This window comes from Pan paniscus, chromosome 7 (genome assembly GCF_029289425.2).
Source record: "Pan paniscus chromosome 7, NHGRI_mPanPan1-v2.0_pri, whole genome shotgun sequence".
Classification (NCBI taxonomy): Eukaryota; Metazoa; Chordata; class Mammalia; order Primates; family Hominidae; genus Pan; species Pan paniscus.
The window spans coordinates 44,465,272-44,491,545 of record NC_073256.2 but is presented as its reverse complement, the minus strand read 5'-3'; the positions used below and the strand labels follow the sequence as shown (position 1 = coordinate 44,491,545).

Below are 26,274 nucleotides of genomic sequence, written 5' to 3'. Positions count from 1 at the left end.
GCCATGATCAAGAAATGCCACAGTGGTGTATGCAGAGCTGTGAAGCACACATGGTCTCATGGAGGCACAGAACAGGGACCCCTACTCCAGGCTGTGTTAGAGCTATTGGTCTTAGGGAAGGCCCCTTTCTTTTGGAGATGAGCTTCTTGATCTGTAACTGGACCAAATGGTCTCTGTGAAGTTTGTTTGTTTTTCTGTTCTAACATCCTGAATAAGGTGTGATGGGAAAGAAGAGGATGGGAAAGAAGTACAAGAAATATCTCAGACTTCCATAAGTTTTAAGCCTAATTGGGAAAAGAACCCCCAATACTTATAGAATAAGTAGAGGAAAAAAAAACTCCAAAGCCTCATTCTGTAGTTCAAAGCTATGTTATTTGATATGTACAATAGATACTAAGAAAATTCAGAAAGTGGGAAAAGTAGAATGATTTGGAGTTGGCAGAAAGAGCCCTGTGGGAGAGATGCACATTCACTTGGGTTTGAAATAGAGCATAAAACTTGCATAGATGAAGGGCTGATGGGGGAGGATATCTAGACATGAAGTGTAGGGGGGAGATTAGCAAAGTCTGTGAAAAGGAGTGAGCAGGGCAGGTTGGGCATGAGCCAGAAGGTGAAGTGATTTGTAATAGCTCCTTACCTAATGACTGCCTGGCCACTTTGCAAAATCCCCATGTAGACAGGGTGAGTACATGTTCCTGTTCACCCTGGACAGTTCTGGATCACATTTCTGTTGGCCTACTGTAATTATTTTATTTATACATTATTTTTATTTAAAATGCATAATATATAAATGAATAAATAATTTATAAATAGATAAAATAATAAAATAATTACATTAGGCCAACAAAAAATAAAAATGTATAAATAATTACAGTAGGCCAACAGGCATGTGAACATACTAGAGTCTTGCTCTGTTACCCAGAGTGGAGCACAGTGGCCAATCATGGATCACTCTAGCCTCCAACTCGTGAGCTTAAGCGATCCTCTTGCCTCAGTCTCCTGAGTAGTTGGGACTGCAGTCACAAGCCACCATGCATGGCTAATTAAATAATTTTTTTTTGTAGATACACGGTCTCACTCTGTTGCCCAGGCTGGCCTGGAACTCCTGGCCTCAAGCAATCCTCCTGCCTTGGCCTTCCACAGGGTTGGAATTACAGGTGTGAGCCAGTGTACCTGGTCTTTTGTGTAATTTTTAACAGAGTCCCCTTTGAACACTTTTCAACATGTTCAAATTTAAAAATGATTAATATGATTGAAAATGATTAATAAAATATTAATCTTTAATAAATGATTAATGAAAAATGATTTCCGACGAATTCTGAATGTTCATCTTGACCTTGCTTGTTTCTCTTAGCATACAGTCTTGAAGCCACTGCTTTTCCTTTCTGTGCTTTTCCATACCTGTCTATAAAATAGGGGGAATGCTTGGTGCCTTCCCTTCTTCCTGGGAACATATGGAGCCAAAAGACATCTTCAACCTCATTCTTTCCTTGGTAGAATTTAACAATATACCCTTAGCTACAGAGAACTAAAAACTCTCTCATCTTTGCCCTAGCTAAGTGTGTGTATTCTCTCCCTTCGCAAGTGAATTTCCAGGTTCTCAGAGAGTCCTCTTTGTCTAAAAGGGTTGGAGCACTGAGTTGGATGACTTGGAAAGTATTTAAAAATTATTTGGACAGAGCCATCATGAAAATACCAGGTGGCCATTGGGAAGTGAGGGGGTGGATTCCATCCAGTGGTGCCACCATTTATCATGTTCAATTGGGTGGGCCAACTAGCATTCTGGAGCAGAGAAAAAAGGACTGTACGTTGTGGGACTTGGTTTTGCTCTCCCAGCTGGTAATCTCAGCTGGGACAGGCCTGGGCTCCAGCTCACATAACCACTCCTCAGGCTCCTGTCTAGCCAGCAGGGAAGATTCTAGTTGCTGGCACTGTCGATCCAACACCTATTTATGAGTACTAAATTTGCAAAAATAATACATGAAAATGAGGTTGTGTGTCATTTCAGCATGTGTTCTCTATAATGAAATAAGATGGTGATATCAAATTACTGGCTAATTTAATTGCCTGGAAAAATTAATTTCTAAAAATGCCAAATAATTTTCAAATCAGAAGGATTAGGGAAGCAGCATCTATTTTTGAGTTTCATTTGGGGAGAAAGCTATACAGAGATTTTATTTTTTATCCTTTAAAATCTATAAACATTACTTTGTCCTAGGCTGGGGTATCAGCTCATGAAAAAGGAGGAGGAGAAGCCCTTTTATCTTCATTTCATTTTGAATTGTACTTATTTTTAAAATTCTGCTTCCTTTTTTTTTATATCAATTTGTGTTAAAACTGTAGAGGATTTAACTCATTAGTTAACAGCTTTACTGGCCTGTGAATTATGCATTTATGGTACAATTTGAAGCACCAAGGGATGAAAAGATGGTCTAAAGTTTGCCCAAACCCAAAGATCATGGTTCCATGCCTGAGACAGAACAACTAGGGGAAACCTTTGACCCTGGGTCAGTGGTTTAACAGACTTTAACCCATTCCTCCTTGAAGGAGACCCAATCTTTTTGTTTTTAGTCAGGCTCCAGTAAATCTTAGTCCTGTGCAACCACACTTAGGTGCAGCAATGGTTCCCTTTGTCCCCTCTTTGATGCGACTGGATGAGATTCTCAAGGCAGTGGCCAGTGGCGGCCTGGGTATCTGCCTCAGCAGCCAGGAACTTTCAGGAGCATGGAAGCATTTAGATTCTGAGGGCCCCTGCATTGCAGATGCATTCTTTAAGCAAAGACTTCACTTGTGCTTTCTAGCCTTTTACCGGAATTGAGAGACATGTCCAATTTCATTGTACATTTCCATTACTTTTAATAAAAGTGTGTAAATCTAATATGAGGTAGGCATCAGTAATGGTAGCCATCTTGTTTTAGGAAAATATGGAATTTGAGAGCCTGCTGAAAGAGCTTAAAAGAAGAGAGGTCTTTGCAGAAGTAATGTAATCTAGCGAACATTCTGTTATTCATCAGTGAGTGATCAAAGGAGGAAACAGCTCAGTGGGGCACCTCGTTTCAGATGCTCTGATTAAGGTGGCCTTGATTTGTCGAAGCTGGTCTTCGGATGATGTTCATTAATACGGTTCTAGACTGAGACTGACAAGCTCTGCCAGTGTTGTCTTCCTCAAGTGGAATCCCAGATCTCCTTGGCCTCGTGCTTGTTGGTACAGTTTTCATTTCTAAAGGTGATGAGGTTAATATTGCTAGAAATAATAATTTAGCCCTTACCTGATTTAAAACATTTCACCAAAACTGTCATCCTGTGTGGTACTGATGAATGCCTGCAGGCCAGCTCGAGGCAAAACTGTGAAGTAGGCCAAGTTTATTTTTGACTTTCCTGACTGCCTCCCCAAGTGGTCACCTTCCATTTTTTTCAAGGCACCTGTCTCTCCTTCTTTTCCCTCACTCCCATGACCACCCTCCCTCAACTTTCAATACTATTTTTTTCTCATGTCCTTACTTTGTTTTTTTCCTAATAATGAAGGAATGATTTGGAAACCTCATTCATACTAAGGTACTAATGTCTTCTTTTATTGCCCTTCTTAGGGATACTTGCATTTTAAAAGGACCTCATGGAGAGGACCAACTTCAAACCCATGGAAGGGATTTTTGGTGGGCGACTTTTGAGCATTGGTAGAAAGGATGTTTTATCAGGGCGCACCTCTTGTAAACTTTTTATCTAGCCCAATTAGTAGTTAATGAATGGTTAATCCTTGAGAGGTTTGGTTTTTTCCAAACCAAAAGAGGACCTATGTTAAATATAACAAAATTTTAAAAAAATGATCGAACTTCCAATGTGATTATGGGGGTAATTTTAGTAACCATTCGCAGAAAAGGGGAAGACAGCGTGATGTAGCAGTTACAGAACGTGCTGAAGGCAGATTGCCTGGCTTGAATTGTAGCTCCACTTCTTTCTAGCTGTGTAACCTGGGGCAAGTTTACCTGACCTCTCTGTACCCCAGTTTTCTCATCCGTAAAATAAAAACAATAATGATTATGAACCTCATGGGGTAGTTACAAGGATTAAACAAGTTAATGTGTAGATAGTATTTGAGAAGTGCTTGGCATATGGTAGGCATTCAATAAATGGTATTGATGATGATGGTGGTGATGATGATGACTGCAAACATTTGAATAGTAGAAGAGTGTATCTGTGCAAGACCTATTATTTTTTCAGCCCATGATTTTTGGCGTGTATTTGGATTCTTGGATGACTCACACGCAGTAACGCACAGCCGCCCAGGGGTCTGCAACCATAGTTAGAGTTTGGATTAAAGCCACACCCTTGCTGGCCTCATTTTGCAGAGATAAGGAAAAGCTGAAGCAGCCAGAGTCAACGTAGGATTAGACTTTGGAGCTCCCAGAGTTCCCAAACCCGGGAGTTCTGCGAGATATATTCATCTTTCAGTTAAGGCTCCATTTATTTCCCTTGTGTTCAGGGGCTCAAGGAGGGAACCACTGTTTCCTTTACTTTATGAGTCATGGTTCTGTTCTGTCATTTCGGGAAGGGCCTCAGGCCCCTCAACAGTGTCACCACTGTGCAATTATCTTGAGTGAAGGCACACAGCAAAGCGCATTTCCTTTTTAATGTAGTTATAAATGTCGCATCACTTGGAGATTTAGGAATCCGATCAGGAATTCCATTTCCTAGTCAAATAGGGTATAATTACGGTGGGACTCTGGGCCCATCCCTCACCAGGCACTGTAACTGGGGAAGAGGAAGCAAGGAGCTATTCTGCTTCCTTTGGATCTGAGGGGCATCTGGAAAAGGAGAGGTATCACCTAAGCTCAAAGCCATAGAACTGGTTTGCTTCCCCAGAGAAATGAGGCCTGCTCTCCAGAGAAATAACAAGTTAGAGTTTTCATTCATCCACAGAGCCCTTGCACTGGGGTGGAGGTATGCGGCAGGAAAGACGGTGCACCTTGTCATTTTTGGTTTCTTCAAGACAGGCCAAGGAACAACCAAGTCATTTTAGAAACTTGTTCCTTAGGGATTAGCCCCTGATGAGATCCTATGTCCAATGTACAGGAGGCCTATAGAATGACTCTATGAATGAATGAATGAATGCTTGGCCACCTAAGCCTTTTGGAGGAAACTTCTGGCATCGTGCATAGCCTTAGGACACGTTTATTATGCATCTTCCATGTATCAAACCCTGCTCCAGGGATAAAGTTTTGTGTCATTGTCTTCTGCTCTGCAGCTGGGGAAACAGACAAGGAACCAAAAATGACAAAACAGAAGGTCATTGTTTATCAAGGTCTGCCCCGAATTTATAAGAAGGGCTTCTATTTCTGCCTGGGCAAAAAGTAGAATCCTGGGTAATTTTCCAGAGTGGTTGATGCCCAGACTGGGTGAAGATGAAGAAGGGTTACCTGGGCAGGGAAGAAAGGAACAGCAGCCCAGGGGGAAGGAACATATTCTCCTTGTGCATGTGCAAGAAAGAAGGGGAGTGTGACGTGTTGCAACACTTCCAATAGGGTGCACTTAAGGGTATGCAGAACACTGAGGCTGCAGAGGAGGGCAGGGGCCAGACCATCAAGGGACTCCTAGGCCAAGCAAAGGTGTATGGATGCTGGTCTAAATGCAGTTGTGTTGGATGTGAGTGGTCAAGAACTGAAAGTCTGTACATGGAGATGTGACCTGATTGAACTTCCCTTTGACTAGGGCTACAGCATGCGTGTATTAGTCTGTTCTCACACTGCTAATAAAGACATGCCTGAGACTGCGTAATTTGTAAAGGAAAGAGGTTTAATTGACTCACCATTACACATGGCTAGGGAGGCCTCACAATCATGGCAGAAGACAAAGGAGGAGCAAAGTCACATCTTATATGTCAGCAGGCAAGAAAGCATGTGCAGGGGAACTCTCCTTTACAAAACCATCATGAGATTTACTCACTATCATGCAAACAGCATGGGAAAAACCCACCCTCATGATTGAATTACCTCCCACCTGGTCCCTTCCATGACACATGAGGATTATGGAAGCTACAATTCAAGATGAGATTTGGGTGGAGACACAGCTAAACCATATCAGTGGGTCATGGGTTGAGCATGGGGGAGACAGCCTGGAGGCAGGACAAAAAAACTAGGGGACCATCATCAGTAATTTAGGCAAGAAGAGCTGTGTGAGGACTAAAGTGAATCAAATTGTATTATTGTATTAGGGATATTTATTAAATAAGTAGAATTTAGCTGTGCTAGTCACAAAAAAAAGTAACTCTGTGAGATGATAGACTAATCCTCTCCACTACAGTAACCATTTTACCATCTCAGTGTGTCCTATAATATCATGTTGTAAGCCTCAGATAGATGGAATACATTTATTGAAAAACAAAAAGAAATGATGGAGGCCTGAACAAAGACAGTAGCAGCAGTGGATTGAGACTAGGGGAGGATTTTGAAAGAGATTTTGAAGTTGAATCAGCAGGATTTGACTGGATATGAAAGGGAGGCAGAGGGAGTTGTCTGGGCTGCCATCTAGGTTTCTCCCGTGATGCACAGGTGGTCAAAGAGGGTGTTGTCATTCAATGAGGATAGTTTAGGAGCAGGAGCTGGTTTGGGTAATGGAGATAAGGTGCAAGGAGGGAAGAGAAGGATAAACATGATGACATCTCTGCAGAGTCCAGAAGAATACATATTTTCCATTAGTGACAATTGCCCCTCACCTGCCACCCCAGATGACTGCTGGGAAAACTTGGAGGTCTTTGGTACTTTTCCATTTTCTTCTCAGTCACTTCACTCTCAGCAAGCATATTTAGGTCTGGGGTAAGATACCATGCTAGGCATTAGAGATACCGTTATGAAGAAGGTACAGGTCTTGCTCCCATGGTGTTTGCATGCTGGTCTCTTTCCCATGCACACTCCTTGGCCTGCTTATCTGTGTGCACAGTCCCATGCCCCACTCCCAAAGTGATTTTCTTCTTAGTTATTGCCTCATTCCACATACAGTGATTGATGAGAAAGGCATAGGAGATTTGGCTGTTCTAAGTGAGTTTAGAGCTTTAACGGGAGATTCTAGAAGTTGAAGAACTCATTATCAGAAATGATTACTTCTGACAGTGGCATTTCCCCATCATGCCAGGCAGTGAGAGAAGTGGCTGTAGTCTGGGATAACTTCCTGTTGCTCCGACAGGCAGTCTGCCTAGGTGGTAGCTGTTCTGCCACCCTGGAGAGTCCTTCCAGTTCCAACTCCTTGCTCATTCTGAAACCAGACTTCAGCATTCTTTATTAATAGTAAAAAGTTCTCCCACCTTCAGAATGAAAGACCGTTTCAATAGGTTTAGGAGTCCTGAGTGCTTCTAAAGCTCCAAAAATATAAATTCTGTCTCTGCTGATCAATTTAGCCACCCTCCAGCAGCAGTAAAAATTTAACAGAGCTGGAATCAGAACCACCTTCCCTCCAACTCTGCATTTTCTTTTCATAATTTCAGTGACAGACCTATTATTCAGGGACATTCAAAGGATTGCATTATCAGAAACAAATTCCACAGGCTCTCATTGTACCCCTGAAACCAAACAGACCAAGCAGAAGAGGTCTACAGAAAGAGGAAGAAAGAAATAGTTGGTTCTGTGTGAATGATGCCATTCCTCCCATGTATCGGTACTTGGGACAAGAGACACCCTCAGTATTGAGCAAACCTAGGGAGGCTCTTTTTACTTCTCTAACCAGGTGATGCAAGATGCTTCATTCAGGCCAAGAGCCAGAGAAAAAAATACAGAAAAAATGCAGACGAGGGAGGCATCTTTGCCTGGGTTCCCTTAGCGCAGCTACCCACAGAGTTGCAGAGGGGAAGAAATGCTAGAAATTTTCTGGTCTGAACTATAGTACTATATAAATATAGAATGGGGGAGATATAGCTTAATAGAAACTCATGTGAAATAAAATACAGGTATTGAGTTCAACTTGGGGGATATAGCAGAAGAATACTGAAAAATTGGGGGAGCAGTTGGAATCATGCAGGCTATGAAGTCAGGTGACAGGAACTGTAGCTCAGGTCACAAGGCCTGAAGAAGCTTGGAACATAGGAGTCTGGGGTGGGGGGGGGGCAACAGAACAATGTTTTCACGCTTGAATAATTGTCCCATGGAATAAGAGCAGGCATCAAACCCTTTGGCCTTAAAATCTAGTCCATTGCTTTGTTTTACTTTTGAAAAATCTAAAGCCCAGAGGGTTAAACAACTTTGTCAAGAGCAGTCCTGAACACTGGTATCCTGTCTTATCAGAGGCCACTTATCAGATACCACTGACTCCATAACTGGGTATACAACTGCATGTAATAATTAAATCACCATATGTGTGTATATGTGTATGTCTATATATGTGTGCATATAAATACATATACATGTATAATCATATATACAATATAACATATATATACAATATAATTGTTATTGTGTACATATAATCATATGTATATATAATTATACATAATATAATTTATACATTATATAATATACAATATGTAATTATATATTAATATCATATATAATATAATTATATAATGTATATTGTAGATTATATGCAATATAATTTATAGACTGTATTAATATTGTAATATATAATATTCAATATATAAATAATTGTGTATATATTCTATAATATTATAGACTATACAATTTTCAAATATATATTTATTTGAATGCCTACCATGTAGAAAGTCCTGTGCTAGATGCCAAAGGGATTTCAAACCATATACATTGACCTCTGCCTGCAAAAACTTCTAGTCTTATCAGGGGAGTGAAGACTGAGGCCCACAAGGGATGAGCTGGCTCACCAGGCAAGACAATGGCTGTCTGAAGGGAGATGTAAGTAAGAGATGCTCTTACAAGTCTAGAGATGAGGGAGATCACTTTGGTGGAATGCTAGGTTATAAAGAGATGTTTACAAACTTTAGGATATGAGTTCATTTCTAGCTTGCTATCATCTATGTCTTTTCCTTCCATTAGCTTGTAGCTCCTTCCAGAGCTGGAACCCTGCCCTATGCTTTTTCTCTTATCTCCGTAGAGTACCAAATATCAGCCATACACAAGTGCTTAGCATAACTTAAATAGAAAACTATAAGGAGTTGACTTTTTGAAATGGAGATTTCCTCTTTCATAAAGCTCATCTGTTCAGATAAGAGCCCATTTCCGGGGATGGTTGGAGACCACGAGTCTGGGACACAACTGGGACCCTGTTCTCACCTAGGTTTTCTCCCTCTGGCTGAAAGCTGACAGACATTTGTGAGGCCTCAAGCTATCAGGGCAGTCTTGGGGATTATCTGGTATCTTATTCGGCTCTATGTATTTCCAACAAAAAAAATGGGAGGGAGGAAAAGGATGTTCCAAATCAAAATAAGCCCCTTTGATAGTGTTTCGATGTTTCAGCTGAGAATTATACTGGGGAGAACTGTATTTTTCTGGGGTTGTCAAGGCTCCCCAGCTAACCTCCACAGTTGCCGTTTCAAGGGATGAGGAGTTTTACCTAACCCAAGGGGAAGGTCCCTGGAACTAAAGCAGTCACCATGTTTTCTGAGGGTGAACCAGGTACAAGATTCTGTGCTAGCAGGGTGGTATAGAGGAAAGGACATAGAACTAGGAGTCAGGAACCCTCAGGTTTTAAACATTTATTTAAAAAAAATTTTTTTTGAGAGACAGGGTCTAGCTCTGTTGTCCAGATTGGAGTGCAGTGGCATGATCATAACTTACTGTAGCCTCAAACTCCTGGGTTCAAGAGATTCTCCTGTCTCAGCCTCCCAAGTAGCTGGAACTACAGGTATGCATCAGCATGCCCGGCTAAATTTTTTTCTTTTCCTTTCTTTCTTTCTTTTTTTTTTTTTTTTTTTTTTGTGTGTGTGTGTAGAGACAGGGGTTATGTCTTGCTATGTTGCCCAGGCTGGTCTCCAACTCTTGGCCTCAAGCAGTCCTCCCACCTTGGCCTCCCAAAACCCTGAGATTACAGGCATGAGCCATCCCGCCTGGCCTTGTTTTAAATGAGGTGTTTCAACTAGGTGGCCTCTGGAGTTTCTTCTAGTTTAACAATTTTGTTCCATAGGAGAAACAAGTATTTAACTATTAACTCAATTCAGACCCTGCAGAGTTGAGACAATGTGCTCAGGCTTGAAGGGAGAAGAGCCCTGGGAACTTTCTCATTAGAATAAGCTCTAGTTTTCACATAGGTTTCACGGAGGGAAATCCTGAGCTCCAGGAGGTTACCACTGCACTGAGGTAGACCATGCACCACGCACTCATCAGTGACATATCCTGTAGTTCATTCCATGCAAAAATCTACAAAGAGGCCTGTGAACAGCAGAAGAGTGTGGAAAATGCTCATTAAGCTCTATGGTGCCAAGGAAGGAGCAGGCCCTAGCTGGGGAGGTGGGCAAGCCCGCAGGAATGAAGGGTGTTCCGGTTTTCACAGCTGCTCTGCACCTTGGCCACTCCAAACTCCTCACTTTACTGTCAAGGAAACGAGATATGTGCAGAATCTCCAATTTAGGCTGAAGTCGAGTTAGACAAGCCTTTCAGTTTTTGTTGCCAGAATGACTTTGCCATATATGTCACTCTAAAGCCGCCTGAGGAGGGGGCTGGGGTTAGACTCTGCCCCGGTGACCTAAGACAGCAGTTAATCTCCACGGAGCCTCTCCATAAGGGGGATAGGCCCCAAGGGGACATTGTGTCCATTTACTAATGACTGTAAAAGGCTGTGAAAATCCCAAGTACTGGTGGAATGCTGCTCACAGCAAAGGGAGAAGGAAAACAATGTAGTTCCAGGACTCTGCAGCCTGAAGACTTTCTCTTTGCTGGGAGGAGCAGTGTGGACACTCTAAGTGCCCTAAATACACTGACTTGATCACTATGCATTATGTACATCTGACAGAATTGCACATGTACTCCATACATTTGTACCAATAAAAAACCTTAAAGAGTACAGGTTGCTGGAGGTAGATTTTAAATGTCTAGTTTTCCAACGGGAAGGCATGTGAGAACCATTGCATGTTCCCAGATGGGGCTTGTGGTTCCCCCTGCGTGTTTCCGGTGCTCTCTGTGCTCACCTCTGTCTAGGGACTCAGTACAACATCCTCTTACAATTTTCCCCAGTGTTCATGCTCACTGGACAGGGAGTTCCCTGAGGACGGGAACATGGTTTTCTATTTCCAGCCTCTAGCACAGTGCTTCAGGTAATAGATACTCAAGTAATTGTTTGTTGACTGAAGAAGTGATCCGTTATTAAGCCACAGCATGGACTAAAATGGACGACAACCCTGGGCCATCTTAGGAATGGGAATGTTTCCCTTCGAACATCCACATTGCATTTCCACGTGTTTATCAGGGTGTCATAAATAATGAATTAGCGAGAGCAGGAGGTTTTATATAGCAGGGGAGGAGGAGAAGCAGCACCTGTAGGGGCAGGTATGGGTGTGGGTCGGGCTCTCTGACAGCAGCCAGTGGTCCAGGACTGCTGAGGAACCCTTCTGGTCAGTCTGCGTGTCTTTCACACTCCTCCGTAGCTTAGGGCACAGACTAGGGGCTCAGATGGAGGAGGAGTCATGGTTCCCATTGCACCTTCTTTTCTGGACTCCTTTGCTAATCTGTGGTACTATCATCCCATTCCCCAAAAAGAGTCAGACGGGAAAGATGAGCAGAAAGGAGGGGGAGCACAGCTGGGCATAGTGGCTCACGCCTGTAATCGCAGCGCTTTGGGAGGCCGAGGTGGGCAGATCACTTGAGGCCAGGAGTTCGAGACCAGCCTGACGAACATGGCAAAACCCTGTCTCTACTAAAAATACAAAAATTAGCCAGGCACGGTGGCAGGCACCTGTAATCCCAGCTACTCAGGAGGCTGAGGCAGGAGAATCACTTGAACCTGGGATGCGGAGGTTGCAGTGAACCAAGATTGCTCCAGTGCACTCCAGCCTGGGCAGCAGAGCAAGACCCTGTCTCGAAAAAAAAAAAAAAAGATGGGGGAGCAGCAATCACTTTGGGGCTTGGGGGTGGGGAGGCCCCAGGGACTGCAGAGGAGTAGCCACTACTGCTGCCATTAGTTGCCTTCCACTCTCCATGCTCATGAGATTTGATGTCATACTCCCAATGCATGAAAATATGTTTTAGACATAGAGTGCCCTATCAATAAAAAGGATCCTTATAATTGTTATTAAATCTTGCCAGAGTGAAATATTTCCTCTAGGATGAAGTTGTTTGGCACATGGGAAAAATAATCCCTGCTGTCAGCCTTGCAAATAGCTAGCAAACATTTACTAGGCTACCGTGTTTTGGGGGAAGGGGGAGGCACTGGTGGCTGGGGGTCTGTCTCTGTATATACATATTCCACATGCCTTCCCTCAAGAGGCACATGGAAAATGCAATGAATGAAATCATTCTTGCATTCACCTGGTTTAAATCATTACTTGCCAGATCAAGTGGGTGGGTTGCCTATTTTAAGATCTTTGAGGAATCAAGCAGAAATCAAAGTTTTCATTTTGGATGGCCCACTGAGAAGATGACTGCTCCAAGCCTTGGTTTTGGGTTTTTTAAAAAATTTTTTTTAATTTTTTCATTTTTATTTTTTGGTAAAATGAGGATGGAAGGAAATGATCACAGAGGTTGCTTTCTATCTCTGGTAACTGATGAACCTCTATGGCTAATAATGTTACATATCTCTGGGATGTGGCAGGAAATAACTAAGACTAAGTGAGAACTATTCAGAGATCCTGGAAAGAAAAGTGTCAAAGGAACAAGTCTCCTGCATGGGGTCTGCCCTGAGTTCCAGCCTTGACTCTTCCACTTGCTAACTATGGGGATGTAGGCAAGTCACGTCAACTCCCTGTCCTTGGTTTCTGCATCAGTAAAATGTGCAGCTAGTAATTCCTACCTCAGAAGACTACTGTGAGGCTCAGAAGAGGTATATGAAAAACTGTTGTGTAAAATACTCTTCAAACGTAAGTCATAGCAACCCTGGTTCTGCCACTAGCTTTAGTAGAATGTAGGGGCTGCCCGGATCTCTTTTTCCTTAAGGTCTCTTCCAGTTCTAATAGTCTATTCTTTCATCATGATATTTCCAAGTGTTTTTGTGAAATACCCTATTGGCTAGCTATGTGTTTATAATCAACAGGTGTATAATATATTGGAAGGGCTTAGATATCATTTGCTCCAGTCTACTAAGTCATGCAAAAATTCTCTTTATGGCACCTTTGACAATGGGTTCTTTATCATGATGGGGAAATCATGCCTAACAAGGCAGTCTGTTTTGATTTTGAGCAGTATCATACTTTCACAGGTTTTTCTCATATTGAATCAGATCTGCTCCCTGGTAAATCCTACCTACTGGCCCTCATTTCTGTTCTCTGGAACTGTGAACACTCCAAAGCAATCAGTAATCAGCTTTATCTCAAACTCCTCTCTTTGTTAATTATTCTTTCCCTGATTCACAGATAAGGAGAAAGAACAAAAGTTAAGTGATTTGTCCCTGGTCACATAGAGGGACACATTAGAGTATGATGGGAACTTGGAGCTGTAGGGGTTTGAGGTTGTTTCTTAACCCTCCTGAGCCACACAGAAATAGTCTCTGAACTTATGCAGAGAAGCCCCTGTTCCATTTTACCAATAAGCACAATTCATTGCTTTGTTTTAGAGTCTTCTGTTTAGCCAAATGTTTTCATTACATTAATTGTAAAAGGTTTTTTGGGCTGACCCAGACTGACTCACAATCACACTAGTGCACACACAAACACACACGGACGCAAACACAAATGCAAAACACACACACATACACACGCACACGGAGACCCAATATGTAACCAGAGTGATGTGTCAGGAAACTCTAGGAAAAGCTGTCACATGTTAAGTTTTTTCCATTAAGCTTGAAACAATGTCAGGAAAATAGATTATATGTAAACATAGAAGAAATATCTCTAAGTTTTAAAGCAATGTTCTCAACTCAAGTAAATCCAGTGATGTAAAAGAAAGGAACTAAGAAAAGAAGATCACAGAATGGAAAAGTTCGCAGAATTTGAGCTTTGTTTGGATAGGATATGGAATATCATCCTTGGTTGCTGATTTTTTAGTTTTTGATTTTTGTCTTGAGCATGAAGTTACCACATAGAAAAATGCACAGTAGTGAAGTTTGTGTAGAACAACAGGGAAAAGGGAGAGACTGTCCCATTTCCTAACTGTCCATGGAGGGGTTCCCAGGTCTCTGGGAAGCTCAGCTGTAAGAGGAAGAAGAGCAACAGTCCTTGACTCCTTGACGTGAATGGTGAGCTTTGTGCTTTGGAAGATTTTGTAGCATCCTAGAGAGAGAGGTGTGCGGGTGACTTAGGAACCCCTGTCCTTCTCCCAATACCAGCCATATTTTCCAAGTAATGAAATTGAGGCCCCCCAAATCACAGGGACTTGTGACCCACCATTCAGCAGAGCCAAGACTAGAATCCAGCCCTGGAGTCTTAGTCCAGGGCTCTTTTTACTGCATCCCTGAGCAGAGTATTTGACTTCCTTCTTACTGCCCGGAAGACGGACACCCTAAAAACAGTGGTCCCTTCCATCCTTATGAAAGCATGAAGAATTATGCCTTTCATTAAGGCACAAAGAAAATCTTATCATGATTTCTTTCAATGATCATAGCTCAAAGTCACGATTGTTTCAGATGTATTTCTCATATTTAGACTTAGTATCTTACACGGTTAAGGTATTTGTCTTCTATATTGGCTGTAAATGAAGGAAGAATTTTAACAGCTGTCCAACTAGAGCAAGAAAAAAACTGAAAGACAAAAAAAAACTAGGCTTTTTTTTTTTTTTCAAAGTAAGAGAGGAAAAATAACATTAACACAAAGGAACATTCTTACTAAGAGTAGGTGGAGAAAGGCATCTGAAAAATAATACCTCAAGATGCATTGAAACATTTTAGGGAATTAGGGAATTCTGATCTCTTGAAAAAAAAGAAAATTAATATTAAAGACAAGCTGTGAGTTTCCATCTGGCCTTGCTGCTTTCCACTAACGCTTCCATGACGGAATTCATCTGTCCATCAACTGTCAAAAATTCTCCTGTCAGTAAATCCCACGACACCCCAGCGAGCCCACCCCGCTCAAAATATTCCATGCCACAAACTATTCCGAATTCTGAATCCTTTTTTTCAGATCTCTGTACTATAAGACATAAAAGTTGCTGCTTTTTTTCTTCCTTTTTTTCTCTTTCTTTTCCCAACATCTCTTTCACCCCCACACTCTGTAGTATGGAGGTAAAGGGAACTTGGGTGGAAAATTTGGGGAGCCCTCAGCTATTTGAAGATTATGTTCCCACCAAGTCTCTTCTAAGCTTTTTCACTGGAGTCTGACAACAGACAGCCCACATCTGTTTTAAAACACCAAGTGCTTGTGAAGTGTGAACTCCCCACTGTTTAATGTAACTACATGACTATTTAATGTACACAGTGGTAGAGCCACTCAGAATGCCAAACTGTTGTGACATGCCTGAAGGACATATATAAACATAATATACTGTGGTTTATTGTGACAAAGAACATCTATGCCACAAATAGGAAGATCTGTTTGCTTACCAGTGTAGTCAAATGAAGAAGGAAAAACGTGTACAGTACCCTCTCCCCCGCCCCATCGCCCATGTCAATAGTGAAATTGATACCAGATTGATGAAACAATAAATCCAGAATAGGCATTTTATAATGTTCTATGGTAATAATTTTAAGCCTAGGATTTTGAAATGAGTCATTCATTAAATTAATCTGAATATATAACGCAGAGAGAATAGAAGGGAGATAGAAAGTCACTACAGGGAGGGCTGCTGAGAGTTTGGCCTCTTCTAGAAGGTTTGTTCCCTTGTATGGGTGTCGGGGACATTTTTGGATGGCAGAGACTTGGGTAACATGTTGGTGCTGCTTTTGGCCAACTTGGAGATCGTAATTTTCTGTACATTGTTACCCATGGAAAAACATCCACGGTTGCTGCTTGTGTTAATAAATGAAGAGAAAAGACATCATGGCTTTGCAAACACATTTCATTTTTAATATTTCTCCCAAAGGTGGATTCTTATACCTTCTGACATCTCATTAATCAATCGATCAGAATGTGTTCTCTTACATCTCATTGTTACAATTCTAATTAACCTTTGCTAGTTAAATACTTACCAAAAATCAGCTCCAATTGTAATCCCGTTTCCTCTAACCCAAGCATTTCAATAAAAGCTTTTCTTTCTATCGGTCTTTAATAGGAATTAAGTGGAGAAGAACTATACTGTGTGTGGTATCTGTTGCTTTTTAAGGGATTTTGAAATTCTAGAATAAAATCTTTAGGCATGAAACACAGATGAAGATGATACTTTTAGTAAGCCTCCAGAGTGTAGACAAGGCTATTCTTATATATACTTTTAGGAAAGTATTAACCTTTTTTAAATTCACAGTTATCATTTCTCAGAAAATAACTACTTCCATGGAAGACATAACATCCCAAAACAAAACAACAACAACAATGAAACCCTCTTGTAAATGATACTAAGAAAGAGAACAGAGATCTAGTTCTAAAATAAAATTTAAACTGCTATTGTTGTTGGCATTTAAGTTATATTGTTATGGTACAGACTAATACTCAACTTCATCCAATATTTCTAGATTGAAAATACCAGTGCAAAGTCCTGGTCATTAGAAAAACTTACTCCTGCCTCTGATTATTACAATTTGGGGTTCCCATGGTTTGTATATTGCTATATCCTGTGGCTCACATAATTTCCCATAATAATTTAGCAGTCACTAAGGGAACAAATCTGAGAAGGCCTTTATAAAAAGTGGTGCCTGCTTTCCTGTTTGCCTTAGAACTGCAGCCCACGTCCTGGAGCATCAGGGGTGCTAAGGACCTTTCTTATAATGGAAATTTTAAAAGGACAGTTTAAGGAAAGCTCAATAGAGGAGCCAAAGATAAATTCAGCAATACAGCAGTGAGGAGCAAAACCACTTTTGCAGAGCAGGGAGAGTTTTAGTATAATGTCTTTTGGGATCAGATTGTTGCTTTAAAAATGTGGTGAATTAGCCGGTTTTGCTTCCACATGATTTCATAGCATACTCTTCTCTACTCCTCTGCTGCCTCTAACCACACTGAACACTGCCATTCCTGAGCAACACTTCACATCGGCTCCTAATGCGCAGAAGTTTCTGGTTACACGGCTGCAGTTTCTGTCTAACGTTACCACCCTTCCACAGCCGAGCGGACTTGAACGGGCTTTTATTTTAATTTCCTTTCTCCCGCCGGTCGCAACTTTGGAAAGCCACGCAAGCCTTGCCACACAAACAGGGTTAGTGCCTCTTTAAGGAATATTTAAATTGCATTTCCTACTGTCAGTTAAATCTCATCAATCATGTTTTTAATTAAAAAGAAGGACATCTACATCCCACTTTCGACTCAAAGTGCATAATGAAATCATAGATTGGGGCAGGGCTGGAGAGTTTCAGCTTTGCTGGGTGCATTCAGCAGAGATGCGGGGCAGGTCAGGAACACTGGTGCATATGCAAGTGGCAAACAAATAACACTCCTGATAGGGCCGGGTGACATGTGTCAACCCTTGTCATTGAGAAACAAGGAAGGCAATGTGCCCAGACAAAGGGTAGGGTGGAATCTCTACACACTGGCAGAACCTGACCCACGCGCAAGGGCTTTGTGTAGCAGATGCCGTTTCTCATTGTTCTGTGCCTCCCTCCCCAGTACCCCTGACAACAGCCACTGCCGCTGGCATTCCACCCTGACATCTGTTCAGCTTTATTGATGCGGCCCTGGAGGAATTCCCAGTGTAAACAGGGAATTCTCTAAGGGAACCCCATGTTGTAAAGGGATGAGCTGCATAATGCAAAGATTTAACCACTATTTAAAGGTGTGACACTTGATTGAAAGTGACTTGCTTTTTCCCCCCTTTCCAATCCCACCTCCCTCTCCACCCTTAACTGTATTTGGCACCAACTGGCTGCAGCAACACCCCCACCTCCCCCTCCATCGCTTTGTTTTCCTGATGCATAACTGTTAGGAAGAATGAAGGATGGGGGGCCTTGGGTACCACCAACCAAAAAAGCCACTTAAAAAAAATTTCTGGGTTACAGTCAATTGAGTCTAGTTGTCGCGTTGGGATCCTGTCCGCTGCCCACCCACACTCCTGGCGAGAAACAGCTTGCAAGTCGCTTGGTCCTGTGGCTGAAGCTAATGGGGTGGGCTTTGTGCTCCTTGCTAGAAGCAACTGTGGCAGTTCGCAGTCCCTGAGCAAAGCCTGGTGGTACTAGTTCTGGCAGTGCTAGAACGTAGGGGATTTGCCTTTGGGATTTTGTGTTTTTGGCAATGGCGCCGTAGGATATTAATAAGGATTTTTTTTAAAAGCAGACCTGATGGGATACGGGATGCATCCGTCATTGCCCCGGCAAACGTACGTGTGCTCTAAGGCACCTCTGAAGTGTCACACTCTCACTCAACTTCCTGGCCGATGTTCAAGTACAGGGAGTGTCGTGCGAGCTCCAGCCATGCACATTGTGTCGCTTTGGTTGAGCATGCAGAGACCGGTGAATAGGGCCTTATGCAGCAGGACCGCCTCTATTAGCAGTAAACTCGACTTGTGATACGACATGGACAGAGTCTATTTTGTAAGTCCATGGGCTGAATTTGGATTCGTGTGCTTCCAACGCTCTTCCCTTCCAAATGACTGGTGGAGAGACAAAATTTGAAAACGGCAATGATGTCTTCCTGCAGTGTTTCAGAATAAATGAGGTTGTGGGTACCACAATAAGGGCAAAATAAAATAGCAGAATTATCCGAGGATGAAGTCAAAAGTCATAAAGGGAAATCCGTCTTTCTAAAGGCCTGAAGTATTGCTGACCTATGTTTTCAGAGAACAGATATCAAAAACAAGATTGGTGTGTGTGTGTGTGTGTGTGTGTATGCACGTGAAGTCAACAATAAGCAGCAGCCTGGTCCTTCACCTGGAGTCCTAAGATTTGCTCTTAGCTGACCATTCTTTTTCCCTCAAAGGGAGGTGCACTTCCATCATGTAAGGCAGTGAAGCTTTAAGTCAAGAAGCCAGCACACCATTCGGGAATGCAGACTTTCCTTCCCATTGCCACAGATTGAATTTTTACTTAAAACAACCAAAACCCTCTAGAGAGATTTTATCTTTAAAATTAATTTATGTATTTTCTTCTGACCCAAACAATGTATGGTCATTTTAGAAAATTTAGAAAATATGGACAAATAAAATGAAAATGGCCCAGTAACTTACCGCTCAGAAATAATTGGTAATTATTCCAGTTTTGTCTCTTATCTCTCTCTGTATTTAAACAAAAATGTGATAATCTTATGTTTACTGTTTCGTATTTTTTTATACTAGGCTATCTCTTGGTATTATTAGATGTTATTCTATAACATAATTTAAATAATTATGTAGTATTTCTTTGTATATCATAGTCAATTATCCATTTGGGGACAAATTTGTTTTCCACCATCGTATTTATTATAAACAATGCTGCAAGGAACATCTTTTGTAGATAAAGCTTTGGGTATATCCATGACTCTTTTTTTCGGCAAATCCTTAAAATAGAATTGCGGGGTCAAAGGCTGTATGCATTTTTAAGACTTTTGATCTATATCGCCATACAGCCAGAAAGATTGAACTAATTTATACTCCCACCAGCTGTGGATCAGAGTTCCCAAAATGGAAGTCTTTAGGGCATATTCCTGTGTGTCCCCATAAGGTGGAAGTCTGTGTGGTGAAGCTACAGTCCCTTTTCCGTAGATTCGTGGCAGCATGTCTAATTAATATGTCCATTCTTAATGCTTTCCCATCTGTATTTCTCTGCATGCAGTGACTGAAAAATACCATCAACAGCTCAGTGCTGATAGACGGTTCAGAGTCCAGCAATGTCCTACTTTCCTTCCTGTCCACTTTAGAGTGAAAAAATAAGTTAACTTTGACATTTTTAGCAGTCACAGATTTAAAGCAAACTGGAAATAGAATCCAGGCCCAGTTCTAAAAAGGACACGCGAACACTCCAGCATGCCTACGAGACCTGTTGGAAGAGGGAGAAAACAAAACAACTCACAACGTTTCCAGTGAATGCACTTCCATCAGAATGTGCTACTGATGGGCTGCCCCTTTAAGCACAGTTTGCCTTCACTGAGTTTGAATATACCTTTTGGTATTCAAATAATTTTGCAACAGTGGATACAGACCTTCTTTATGTGTTATTGGTCTGGGAACAGCAACAGATTAAAAAAAATATTACCAGGTCAAATAACAGCTGTTATTATTAAGTTCAGCTTTTATTATCAATTTTGCCAGTAGATTCTGGCAGTAAAAAAAGAAAGTCTGCTTCTGAGCTTTTTACTAATCAGTACTCTCATTTTGCTAATATTCTAACGACTGTCAATTTACTTCAGTGCTGCCATTTGCAGAATTTTCCAATTAGCGGCAAACCTGTTCCACCTTCTCCTGTAATTACGGGGGACTCAGTTCAGATCAGCTGCGGCCAGACAGCATATGATGTAGTTGCCAAAATCTGTGCAATGTTGTTTTTAACCTTTGCATGTGCTGGCACAGTTTTAACATCTCTGTTTGTAGGCAGGAGGCTTCTGCCGTAGTGGCATGTGTCAAAATATCAAAATTATTTTTAATAAACACACAACGAGGATGAAAACACAAATAGGAGCATATTTGGGTTTTGGATCAATTTAATGTCTGCTCCAGATTCAGTAGCATCCCCTACGCTGCCCGTTCTTTTTTTTTTTTTTAATCAAGAGACTTTTGATGAGGAACAATTGAGAGTTGCTGAATTGCATCAATTTCAACCTGTTTCCTTTCCTAGTTAAAAAAATTGCTGAAGAGTCTGAAAATTTAGAATGGAGGGGTCCTAATGATCACTTGTCATAAGCCTCTCATTTTTATAAATGAGGAAACTAAGGCTTAGAATGGAGGAAGGACTTACCTAAGGTCGCACAGCTAGTTATGTGCAGTTCTGGGACTAGAACCCAGGTCTTCTGCCTCCAGTCCAAGGTTTGTTCCACTACATCATACATTTTCCCCCTTCTCCTGGTGGCTTCTCAATATGGCAGAAGACAGAGCAGGGAAGCCTCACCCAGATCCCTTGTTTCATAGAATGCCTTGCTAGCAAGATCAAAGCCAATCAAACTCTCTGAAAGCTGCCTAAACAGCTGACGTTGCAGTAATAACAATAGTGCAGCAATAACTATTATTGCTACATGAAAAAAATATATTTAATAATAAGCTCATTGATTTTTAACAACATCTCTGTGTTGCCTAATTGATGGGAAGTTGTATGTTTGTGTAGCCGATGGGCGTTATGAATTAAATATGGCCGTCTTTCCTTGAGGGGTGCATGTCAATGCACGAAAGACGGAAGATCTACATTTCCCCCAAGCAAAATAGTCCCCTTGTACCAAAGCAGGGAAGACTGAAATGCGAACAAAAATAAAAACCATCCATCACTGTTTATTAAGTGCTGCTACTTGAAGGTAAAAGGGATATTGAACTGTTTTTAAATTGGAAGGAATGTAGCTGGACAAAATATTGATGGTAATATTAGCTAGGTGACAAATTTTATTCTTTTTGTCCACATTCATCAAAGGAGCAATTTGGAGTGAATTATTCTCTCTATGCCCATAAACCAATTTTTCTTCCCTTTTTATTTTTTAAGCACATATGTTTATTAAGGAACATGGCATAGGAAGGATGCTATCTTCTGGTTCAAGTCGTCCAAACCTTGCTGCTTGAGTCAAAGGCTCCACAATTGCTTTAGACCAGGCCGTGCATTGATCTCCAAGGTGCTTATATTAATATTAAATTTTATATGTGCTTAAAGATTGAGGCAGACTGAGTCTGTTCCCACAATTTAAAAGAAAAGGGGTGGGTCAGATTTGATTTCATTTTTAGCTGTGGTTTTCAAGTGGAAGTTCTGAAGCATTTATTTATTTTTCCAAATTTATAGTGTGCCCCTTCAGTCCAGTGTTCACTGGCTGCTGTTCAATGAAAACATCCAAGTTTCTATGGCAAAATGGGCTGAGGCAGGGAAATGAAAATTGAAAATGTCATCTGACAATGGGGAGAATTTCAATAAAAATTTAGTTTGAAGTTTCATTCGCTTCAACTCTGTTCAACTTCAAGTCATTTTTGTTTTTATGAGGCCATATAATCTCTGAGATGTTTCATGAAAATCTTACCAGGCAGTCCATCATACTCAGTGATAGAGGGGGATTGCTGGATTTAAGACTCAATCCAATCCTCAGTGTTGTTCTATATGCCTACTGTGTGTCCAGAGATGGCCTGGAGGTTGGCATCCCTAACTTCTTCATTTGGATTTCTGGAATCAAGCCTCTTTCATCCTCAAATGTACAGGTAGCCAAAATGACAGTCTCATTACTTCTGGCAGATCTCATCATCCCAACCAAAGCTAGTCATTGAGCAACAGAAAGAGGTTTGTTTGCAAGTACATTTATAAACCTAAAAATCCCTTGAATGAGGCTGCTGTCAAGCCGAGTGGATTTTCTTTGGATGTCATTGACTTCCATAGCTATCTCTTTCTCAACTAAATGAGGACACTTTTAAGGAAGCTGGCTGGAGTTAATTAATCAGTCGATCAATCAACAAGATTTTAATGAGTCCCTGCAAGGCACTAAGCAGTGGTAACATTTATGTAGCACTTAATGGTTGCCAATGCACTTTCCCATGTATTGTCTTATAGGTAGATATTCTTATAGATAGATATGAGTGAGGCTCAGAGAGGTTCAGTGACTTCCCTAAAGTCACACAGCTATAAAGTAACGAGCTCTACTTCAGATCTTCCAGAACTGTTTTTCCTACACTACTTGAGACAGTGCAGGTGACCATAAGATTACCAGCCAGCTTCCTCAAGTGTCCTCATTTAGTTGCGAAGGAGATAGCTAAGTCCCAAATGAGTAGTATGGTCAAGAAGTATACCTGATCCTGGATGAGCCCTGGAGATGTAACCTGAATAAAACCAGAAGTCCATGTGTCCCTGCCACAACGTGATGTCACACCCAAACATTTCAGCAGCTGAAAGTAATTGAAAGCGGTTCTAGTTTTTCTCTGCATTTTTCAAAGAACATTGAAGTAATTATAGAAAATTCACTTCATAAGATACTGCCTCATTATTTTGTTCTCCATTCAGCTCCCTCATCAGCCATCCTAAAGTCTATAACCCTCATTCTCCATTGTCCTTCCCCTGTTCTCCCCCTTACTTTTTCCCTTCTGTTTTTCCTCCTCTCTTGTGTGTAAACCTTAGCCCTTTCTACCCCATTTCCACCATTTTCCCACTGATACCCGGATCTGTGCCAGGCCGGCGAGCTCAGTGGTGGGGAAGTAGGTGTGTGGAGAACAAGACTGTGAAGACTCAACCAGGATCAACATGACCTTCCTCACGTGTGTTTAGACGTCCCAAGGAGGGAGTCATTGTGGACCAAAGGATCCTGACTTACAAGGGAGATAGCATTTGTGTGTGCTCTGAAAGAGGAATAGAACTTAGAAGATTTTTTTTTAAGCACACATGTTTATTAAGGAAGATTTCAAAAGTGGAAAAAAAAGTACCCAATAAGAAGAAATGAAGGCACATAGTGAAAAAATCTTGAAATAGAGAAGCTCCTTGCCTTAAAAACAGAGTAAGCCCACAATAAAAAGCCTCGTCGAGTGTCTGCTCTCAATAAGCATCGTACTAAGTGCTCTAAGTCACCATAGACCCTGACAAAATGTTTTCAGAAGGAAAAAGTTTGCACTGATTACTTCTCTCTCTAACAGGAGTTGGATTAAGACAGTGTGTTTTAAACAAGCAAACTGTGGAGCCAGGATGCCCTGTTCACATCCCGTCTCCACCATCTGGTAGCTGTGTGACCTTGTGCAAGTTCCTTAACCTCAGTTTCCTTGTCTGTGTAAGATAGGGATATTGATGCGATAATATCTCACAGGACTGTCGTGAGTAATTAAATGAATCAACATGAGCAGATCACTGCTCAACACTGAGGAAGCATTAGTTGTATTCTTCACTCTTATTAGTTGTAATATTACTTTCCATTGAAATCTGTCTGCATAGTTCTTTTTGAACTGATTATAATAATATAATACGACTCCTGGTTATTGAGTGTGGAGATAGAGGCATCTCACTGCGTCAGCACTTAATACATGAGATTTTGTTTAATCCTCGAAAGCATTCTGCATGTTAGAGCCCTCCTGTGTAGCAAGTAGGAACTCCTTGCTGGTCTGTTTGTAGTTTGGCCAAGCCTGGTCCACTTCCTGGTGGAAAGAGGTGTCCTCTAGTTCCTTTCTCCTCTCCATTTCCCTGGTTTTTTTTTTTTTTTCATTTAAAAATCATTTTATTATTAATCATTATCCCATGTAGCCTAGTGCCTGACATGTATAAGGAATGTTGGTAAATACTCCATTTAAAGCTTCTTTGTACATATTTCCGTTGTTAAATAAACTCTGAATTCACATAAAAAGTTAAATTAATAACTCATATTTCCTTCTCTTGTAACAGGCACGTATTGGTAGAATATAAATATTCTTGGGCTCTGGCTTCATTCTAAGTGAAGACAGTAATTGATCACATGGTACAGCTATTGACAATAAAACCAAGAAATTGTCAGCTGGTGTCCTGGCATGGACTAGTGCTGAGGTGGGAAATAGAAAATTCACATTTGGTTTCTGGGCCAAGTTGGGGCAGGAATGGTCGTGGGGAGAAGAGGACAGGGAATGAGTCAGATGGGAGCATATGAAAGATCTGCATGGGTTCTCTTGCTGTCTCTTGCAGCTAACCCAGATAAGCCTTAAGTTTATGAAGACCAGGTTTCTAAGAGGTTCTTTTCTTCCTGCAGTATGTGGAAATCCAGCGTGTGCACCTTAGATGCCAACAGTCTAAAGAGAGTGGGTACATGTCTCAGGAATCCACACTAGCTGTACTTCTAATTTTTTTCAGTATGAATTCAACCTAAAAAAACCTTTTACTCTTACCAGATTCTAATTTATTCCTTTTCCCTTTTAATTAGGGGAAACCCATTTCTGACAGATTCGCAAAGTTTTGGCTACCTTTGTGTGGAGGATAGGAGAGGAGACAAGCCGTGTTCCTTATCTGATGGACTTTTTTATAATATATATATTTCTATTTTAATCAAGTGGAGTAAATACATTCTGGGCTTTTCCTGAGGCAATGTGGGCCAGGTTTTATTCATGACAGGGCTTTCTTATTAGAGTTATGAAATCCTTGTAGAAAAGTCAGGGATTTCTCAGAGAAGATTTTTTAAAAATGCAAAACTTGACACACTTTAATTATTTCTGCACTATAATAACAATATCATATAAACCCCACACTGTTTAGGACTTAAGTTCCAACTGAGTACATTTTAGCATGATATATACAAATAAGAGTGTTCTAAGGCCATAGCCAAGCCAATCACAGGACTCCTCTGCCATCCTCTCCCCTGTCCCCTCTTCTAACACTCAGAGGGAAGCTCCTGTGAGGTTTAATGTGCACCAGGAACTCCAGCAGGAGTTGCCCACCCTAGCAGAAAGGACCATATTATTTGGTGGTTTTAGGTTCTTTTGTGTTTTCAAGTTTCTATAGTGATAGAAGTTCTCTCTAGAGTGGAAATTTCCTGTTGGTCCTTGAATCAGCCAGGGTTCTCCAGAGAAAAGGACCAATAGGAAATGTATATATATCATGTATATTATATATGATATATAATATGATATATAATATACATGATGTGTATATAATATATATAATATACATGATAGGTATTATATATAAATATATATGATATCTAGATATATAAATACATGATATCTAGATATATACAAGATAAGGAATTGGCTTATTGTGGGGTGGGGTGGGGTGGGAGATGGCAAGTCTGAAATTCATAAGACAGGCCAGCAGGCTGGAAACCCTGGCAGAAGTCAATGCTCCAGTTTTGAGGCAGAATTTTTTTTTTCTCCAGGAAACTTCAGTTTTTGCCATTGAGGCCTTCAACTGATTCGATGAGACCCATCCACATTATCAAGGGTAATCCCTCTACTTAGAGTCAGCCAGTTTGTAGATGTACCTTCAGTGTAACACCTAGATTAGTGTTGGATTAAGTAACTGGGTGCTAGAACCCAGCCATGTTGACAAGAACTAACCATCACAATCCTGAAACTCTCTTTCATCTACGGAATCCTTGGACTTCTGAATCCTCTTGCTGGCCCAGAAAAGATCATG

The 26,274-nt window shown here is 41.1% G+C and overlaps 1 protein-coding gene and 1 pseudogene across 2 annotated transcripts in view; both read left to right on the top strand.

Moving 5' to 3' along the window:
- EBF2 (EBF transcription factor 2) overlaps positions 1-26,274 on the top strand; it is a 205,175-nt gene that overhangs the window by 93,618 nt on the left and 85,283 nt on the right. The window lies entirely within an intron of this gene.
- Positions 9,193-10,464, top strand: LOC129398601 (uncharacterized; annotated as a pseudogene).